At 38.3% G+C, this 8,501-nt stretch overlaps 1 pseudogene; it reads left to right on the forward strand.

Annotated features, from left to right (window-relative positions):
* Positions 1-6,401: 6,401 nt before the first annotated feature.
* LOC103205247 overlaps positions 6,402-8,501 on the forward strand; it is a 55,670-nt pseudogene continuing 53,570 nt past the window's right edge.

Consider the following 8,501-nt stretch of genomic DNA (forward strand, 5'->3'; position numbering starts at 1 on the left):
GAAGAAAGAAGAAAACCAAAATTAATGGAAACAATCAGTCCTAGTGACTGGTACACCATCCGATCTGCAACCTATACAACTATGAGACCAGAAGAACTCGATGGTGCCCGGCTACCACTGTCATTCACTTGGAAGGGATGTAGGAGATCCTGGGTAGAGAGGGAGAACAATGTGGAACAAAACTCAAAATCATTTGTAGAGGGGAAAAAAAAAAAAAAAAGAAGGTGAGGACCATGTTGCTGGCCCAAAAGATCCTGGTGGAACCACTGATGCTATGGCCCCTACCTGCCCTTCAGGTCTGGAATTGAACCCACACCTGTTGTTTCCAGCCAAACACTGTACAGGCATGTGAGTTAAACATTTACCTCAAATAGACACATGCCCTGGAGAGAACAATCATGGGAAAAGGAAGGGCTGCTTATGCACAGGAAGACAGCTCAGGTGCAGGAGAGTATGGAGGGATGGTCACTGGGAAGGGCTAACTAAGGGGAGGAAGTGGGAGGGGAGCTATTGCATTGTGGTAAACTGTGGTCAATGACATGAGACAAAGTATATGTGAACTACTGTATAAAAAGTGAATTTGCTCTGTAAATCTTCACCCAAATCACTATAAATAAAAAATAAATAAATAAGTAAAAAAGGAGGAAATGTTGGGAACCAAGAAAAAGACCCCCAAAAGAACTTGATTACAAGGCACATGTTCTAATTATAGTGAAGAGATGGCAAGGCTTCTCTTATGATTGAATGTTTGCTTTTAGAGATGGCAAGGTCTCTCTCATTGTTAAATGCTTAATTGGCAAAATATCAAAATATTAAACCTAGATGTTATTCCAGTAGTCCATGTTTTTATCTTACTTGGATGTTTCATACTTTGGGTCACTGAGCCCTAGTAAACATTTATTGTTTTATACTCCTTCTTCCTGAGGAGACTTCTGTGATTGTTTTAATGACCACCTTTTGTCCTTGAGCATGTAGAGGAGTAAAACTTTAACTCTGTAGAGAATAAGCTGATTGTATGGATTCCAAGACTAATGATATAATCATGTAGAGACATATAAATAAAGTAGAACAAAGGCATCAGGTGTCACTCTTGCAGAACATGCAGAGTGTCCGCCTGGCCCCTGTTCCTTAAATAAAGAAAATCATTAATCCTTTCATGTAGCTTCATTTCGTGACCTTTGCAGTTTTCCTGGATGCAGCACTTGGAGAACATTATACTGAGTGAAATAAGTCAATCAAAGAAGGACAAATATTATATTAGTTCATTACTGTAAAAAGTTAAAGAAACGTTTATATAAGGAAATTTTCTTTGTTGGTTACCAGGTGTGGTAGGGGAGTGGAGGGAACACTGCAAAAATAAAAAGAAACTTAATGGCTTAAAATAACCATCATGTAATTATGTTTCCAGTACTGTAAGTCATTTCAGTCAGGGCTAAGCTAGGTAACTCTTTTGCTCCACATAACCTTGACTGGAGTCATTTTATCAAGGATCATCAAACATTTTCTTTAAAAGGCAAGATAGTAAATAGTTCAGGCTTTGTGGACCATAGATATCATCTGTTGCATAGTATTATTTTTAATTTTTGCAATCTTTTCAAAATGTAAAAACCATTCTTAGCTTGAGGATTATACAACAATAGTCCCTGGGCCACATTTGGGCCATGATCACATTTGCACTTCATCCTCTTCTGTATGATATTTCTCTGGACACTAGCACAGTCTGAAGTGTCGAAAATGGCTGTCCTCACATTTGATGCCTTAATTGGAACAGCTAAAAAGTTGTGGTCTTGCTGTCCACACAGTCTCAAATTCTCTTTGCATCGGATCCTCAGCAGGGTAATTGGACATCTTAACATGGCAGCTTGTATCCCAGAGGTGAAAGTGAGAGCTGTGCAGTCTTGTTAAAGACTTATTTTTTGGCATGGGGCAGTGTCATGTCACCACGTTCTGTTGGTCAATATAATTCCAACCATCCTGGATTCCACAGGAGGGTAAATAGGCCTCAGCTCTCAATAGCAGAAATACAGAAAAAAATTTGTAGCATCTTTAATCTACACATTATCTAAAGATTAATAAAGAAGTACAAATATATGCATGTTATTTTGCATTATGGAGGACACCAGCTGTAGAACTAAAGAAAGAGATTCTGTACAGATTGGCATTTGTTATTTTTCAAATGAACAGTTTTCTGTGGCAAACATGAATTATTATTTTTTCTTGTGATTTAATTCAACAAATATGTACTAAGAACTTACTATTCAAGTGAAGAGGAATGAAGTATAGCCCTGTAATTGTGATCACTAGTTAGATAATCTGTGATAACTTTCTACTTTTCCTTCTTAGAAGCATAACCCTTAAGCACATTGCTACACAGAATTAAAAACTACACTTCCCAGCCTATCTTTTATATGTAGCTATGTGATGAAGTTCAAGCAAACGAGATATAATTATAAGTGAAGGGTGGAATTTCTTGGAAGGTGAATTAAGGGATGTGACTCAGCTGGAAAAAACCCCTATTTGTCCTTATGTCTTTCCTTCTGTCCCAATCTGTTATTTATATATGATGATTAGAGTTCTAGTAACCCTCTTGGACCTTGACTGACCATAAAAACGATAAGAATTTGAATTATTTAGGGCACCACTGAGATCCACTCTAGCCTTGCATTGATAGGAACAGCCTTTCTAGCTGTTCCCATCCCATCTCAGTCTAGTTTTTTTCCTGTAAAAAGAAAGAAAGTTTCTTCTTGGGTAGGTCGTTTTTTGCGTGTGTGCAGGTTTTCTGTTGTATGAAATGAACAGAATCTTAACTCTGCACTGTTCAGCATGGTAGTAAATAGCCACCTGTGGTTGTTTAAATGTAAGAATAAATTAGCTAAAATTAAATATAATTAAAAATTCAGTTCCCAGTCACACTAGCCACATTTTAAGTGCTCAGTTGCCACATGTGGTTGTGGGCTACTGTACTGGGCAGCTCTAAGGGACACAGTGCTGTCTTAATGGATAACAATCATTCCCACAAAGACTTGTATTCTGGTAAGGGATATATATATATATATATATATATATATGTAAACTATCTGTAATGTTAAACACATGGCAGAATATGTGCCATAAATGAAGTATGACTATGGAGATCAAAAAGAAGTCATGGAAGAAGAGGCATGCGAGATGCATTTTAGAGGTTCACAGATGTAGAAAGATTGCACCCAATGGGTTGCATATCTTAAGAAGAATATGGGAATAGGAAAGTACAAGTCATGTTTATAGCAGACTGATTTTATTGATATGTAGGATGACTGAAAGACTAGTTAATATTTTGTAGATCATTAAAGGTAAAAGTGAGAATCTGGTACTTAATAAAGCAGGCATGAGGAACTATCAGAAGTTTCTGAAGAGAAGGAACACTATCAGAACAGTTCTTGAGGACAAATCTCACAGGGAGAGACTGGAGGTAGTTTAGAAGTTAACATAAAAATCTACATTTACAGGTAACAAGATAGAACCTCTTTGTGGCACTGGGAATGGGAAGACATAATTATTATGAGATATTATGGTGGTAGGTCTCACAGAATTTACAGACTGGCTCAGTAGAGATGTCAACAGAGAGAAAGAAGTCCAAGATGACTCCAAGTTCTCTACACCTAAAGAGAGGGTAAAGGAGCTCTGGTGGCATAGTGCCTAAGGTATTTGACTGCTAACCAGAAGGTTGTTGGCGGTGGTTCAAACCCACCAGCCATTCTGCACAAGGAAGACTGGGCAATCTTCTTCTATAAAGATTTACATGTTGAAAACCTAAAAGGGGTTGCTATGAGTCAGAATCAACTCGATGGCAGTGAATTTGGTTATTTGGTTTGGAGAGAGTGTGTAAATGATAGCTCCATTTACAGATTTAAAGGCAGGAAGAGGAGCTTTATGAGGCAAGGTTTGAGATGGGCTGATGGACACTTCCTCAAAACACCAGGCAGAAGTTGAAAAGAAATATTAAGCCTGAGATCATGGAGATAGGAATAACTTGCCTAGAGGTAAACATCAAAGTCATGGAAAATGATGAGATCACTGAGGGAAAAATTATAAAATGAAAGAAAATTAAAAATCTGAAAACACAAGCCTAAATTTGGGATATAAAGAGATTTTTTAAAAAAAGAGGATAAAATTTTAGTGCAGAGAAGTAGTAGTGAAACTAGGATAGAGGAGTGTTATGAAAGTCAATGAAAAGTTTTAAGAAGCAGATAATAGTTTCAACATTGCAAATAAGGCAAAGAGCATTAAAAAAAATCAAGAAAAGCCTTTAGAATACAAGTGCTCCTTCATTAGGGTGGTGAGAATTAAAGCCAGATTTTCATGAGCATAGTGATGCATGGTTGTTGTTGTTATGTGCCGTCGAGTCTGCCCCGACTCATAGCGACCCCTCCTTGGGTTTCCAAGGCAGTATCACTACGGAAGTAGGATTGCCCAACCTTCCTTCCGAGGAGTGGCTGGTGGGTTTGAACCGCCAGCCTTCTGGTTAGTAGTCAAGTGCTTTAGCCACTATGCTACCAGAGCTCATGCATGGTAGAAACCAAAAATAGGCAGTTTAGTGGTAAAGAGACAGAGTAAAAGCTAAAGAACTAGTTAAAGAAGTGGCCCTCTTTTCATGCTACATTTATTTCACCCAGACCTTGCTAGTATGGTTGAGACATGTTCAAGTGCAAGGCAAAGGAGCACCTAATAGGTTGAGTCATCCTTCTTTATGCATCTCTTATAGTGAATCTTACCACACTCTACTTGAAAATGTGTTTTACTGGTAAGAACAAAACAAATATGTGGAGAACACGTAATGATTTATTTTCTTTAGAATTGGGTTTAACTTGAGTTCATCTATGCTTCAAGTTAGGCTAATGATACAAAAAAGATGGAGGAAAGCTAAGTGAGGAAAAAGGTTGGGAGAGATAGAGAGTAAGTTGTGACCTGAAAGATATTAACCAAAAAAAAGAAAAAAAGAAAGAAAGAAAATAAAAGAAAAAACTCATTGCTGTCAAGCTAATATCTGACTCATAGCAACCCCTCCTTGGGTTTCTGAGGCAGTATCTCTACGGAAGATAGAGATAGATACTACAATCTTCCTTCTGAGGAGCAGCTAGTGGGTTTGAACTTCCAACCCTCTGGTTAGCAGTCAAATGCCTTAGGCACTGTGCCACTAGAACTCCCTGATATTAGGAAGCCCATTAACACCATTCTTATTCAATACTGACTGGAAGTCATAGCCAGAGCAATAAGGCAAGAAAGAGAAATAAAAGGTATCTAAATCAGAAAAGAAGTAGTGCTATCCCTATTTGAATGAGACATAATCCTATACATAGAAAATCCTAAAGATTTCTACTAGATCTAAGAAAAGAAAACTACTAGATATAAGAGAAGAATTCAGCAGTGGTTTGGAGTACAAGAGTAACAAATTTGCTCTATAAACTTTCACCCAAACCACAACAAAATGTTTACCAAAAAAAAAAAGTAAATGATGCCACTAAGAAGTGCACAACAGAAAAGGATATTTGTGCTAAAATTATTAAATATGTGCACCGAATTATGCTATGAGTCAGATCTGACTCCATGGCAAAGAGTTTTTTTTTGTTTTTTTTTTTTTTAATTCAGCTATAAGGAGCTTATACAATAAGGAGTTCTGGTGGTGTAGTGCCTAAGGCATTTGACTGCTAACCAGAAGGTTGGCAGTTCAAACCCACCAGCTACTTCAGGAAGGAAGGTGGAGCAATCTACTTCCATAAAGATTTACCACTTCAGAAAGCCAATGGGGGTTTCCATGAGTAGGAATAGATTGCTGGCAGTGAGTTTGGTTTTTTGAATTCTATTCAGCTATAGTAATAAAAAACATAGACAAATGGCATAGAATTTGGAGGCCAAAAATATATTCAAAGAGAAATAAACCTATGGTCAGTTGATTTTTGACAAGGGTGCTAAGTCCATTCAGTGGGGAAAGAACAGTGTCTTCAATAAATGGTGCTTGGGAGACATTAAGCTCATTTGGCATAATATACTACACAAAACATTTTTCGACCTCCTACTTTGGTGAGTAGCGACTGGGATTTTAAAAGCTTCCCTGCAGCCATCTAGATGCAACGATGGGTCTCTCCTCATCTAGAGAGTGGGTGGAAAATGAGGGGGAAAAAATCCCTCAAAATCATAAAAAGGACCAGACTTACTGGTCTTATAGAGATTGGTAGAACACCCTAGGCTATGGCCCTCAGACACCCTCAAGCCTAGACTCTTACATACCCCAATGGCTCAACTTTCAGTCAAACAACAGACAGTCTTATAAAGTAAACAATGACACTAGGGAGAGATATACTCCTTAGAACAATTAACCATAAGAGATCAAAAGGGCAGCATTTGCCCAGGGAGAAAGCAGGATGGGAAAGGAAGTGACAAATGGACACAGGAAATACAGGGAGGAAGTCAAAAAAGTGGTGTTACATTGCGAGGATAGCAATCAATGTCAAAAAACAAAATATGTATGAATAGTTGAATAGAAAATGTTTTTTCTTTGTGAACTGTCACTCAAATCACAATAAAAAGGTTTTTTTTTTTTTTTTTAAATCTGTTTACATTAAAGGCTTCCAAACTGATGCAACCCCTGATGATGTAAAAGAATGGTTAGGGAAAAAAAAAAAAAAAAAAAGGTCAAGTACTGAACATTCAGATGAGAAGGACACTGCATAAAACATTTAAGGGAAGTTGGACAACCTACTTCTTTAGTGATACCTCCTTGGAAACCCAAGGAGGGGTCTCTATAAACTGGATCTGACTCCACAGCAGTTTGATTTGCTTTTGGATCTGTGTTTGATAGCCCTGAATCTGCTAAGAAGTTTGTAGAGACCCCTGACCAGAAGTACAGACACAGACCTACTATTATTTTTTCAAGGAAGATTACTTTGCAAAGGGGAATGAACAAAGAAACCAAAAAGAAGAGGAAGCTAAATTAAGAGCTAAACAAAAGCAAGAAGAAAAACAAGATAGCAGAAGATGCTGAAATGAAATCTCTAGAAGAAAAGATGTGTTGCTTGCTGAAATTTTCAGGTGACTTAGATAATCAGACCTGTAGAGAAAATTTGCACACCTTTTTCTCAAATCAAGGAAAAATAAAATGAATAGATATTGTGAGAGGAGGCAAAGGAGTAATTCCTTTTAAAGGAAAAGCTAAAGAAGTACTGAAAGAAGCCAAAGAGGCAAGTAAGTGACTTGGGAAGTACTAGAAGAGGTGGAAAAAGCAGGATTGAAAAAAAAAATCATGGTAGATCAACAAGAGTCCCTAAACAATGAAAGCCAACAGGTCACAAATTTGAAGGAAAAGGAAAAGTAAATAAAGTTGCTCAGGCTGGGTCTACTAAAGGAAAAGTAATGTATCAGGGTTGTTGTTGTTATGTTGTTAGATGCTGTTGAGTCATTTCGAACTCATAGCAACCCCATGCACAGCAGAATGAAACACCACCCAATCCCACACCAGCTCCATGATCCTTGCTATACTTGAGCCCATTGTCACAGCCACAGTGTCAATCCATCTCCTCAAAGGCCTTCCCCTCTTTCGTTGACCCTCCACCTTACCAAGCATGACATCCTTCTCCAGGGAATGGTCCCCTCTGACAACATGACCAAAGTAGGTGAGGCGGAGTCTGGCCATACTCGCTTCCAAGGAGCATCGAGGCTGGACTTCCTCCAGGACAGATCTGTTAGTTCATGGTCCCCTCAGCATTTTTCGCCAGCACCACAACTCAAAAGCATCAACTCTTCTTCGGTCTTCCTTATTCATTGTCCTGCTCTCACATGCATACAAGGTAATTGGAAATACCATAGCCTGTGTCAGGCGCACCTTAGTCCTCAAAGAGACATCCTTGCTCCTCAGCACTTGAAAGAGTTCCTTCACAGCTGACTTGCCCAGTGCTACATGTTGTCTAAGGTCCTGACTGCTGCTTCCATTGTGTCAACTCTAGAAACAAACAATGCGGATTCTTTGACAACCTCAATCTTTACTCCATTTATCATGATGCTGCTTATTGGTCCAGTTGTGAGGATTTGTGTCTTCTTTATATTGAGATGTAATCCATACTGCAGACTGTGTTCTTCAATTTTCATCAGTAAGTCCCTCAAGTCATCCATACTTTCAGCAAGCAAAGTTGTATCATCAGCATATCTCAGGTTGTTAATGATTCTTCCTCCAATTCTGATGTCACATTTTTCTTCATATAGTCCAGTTTCTTGGATTATTTTCTCAGCATATAGATTGAATAAGTATGGGGAAAGGGTAAAACCCTGACACACTCCCTTCTTGATTTTAAACTATGTAGTGTCCCCTTGTTCCATTTGAACAACAGCCTCCTGGTCAAGGTACAGGGTCCTCATGAGTACAATCAAGTGTTTGGGAATTCCCATTCTTCTCAATGTTATCCATAATTTGTCATGATCCACACAACCAAATGCCTTTGCATAGTCAAAAAAGCACAAGTAAACATCTT

The sequence above is a fragment of the Orycteropus afer genome, unplaced genomic scaffold, assembly GCF_000298275.1.
Source record: "Orycteropus afer afer isolate SDZICR_OR568_19922 unplaced genomic scaffold, OryAfe1.0 scaffold00274, whole genome shotgun sequence".
Classification (NCBI taxonomy): Eukaryota; Metazoa; Chordata; class Mammalia; order Tubulidentata; family Orycteropodidae; genus Orycteropus; species Orycteropus afer.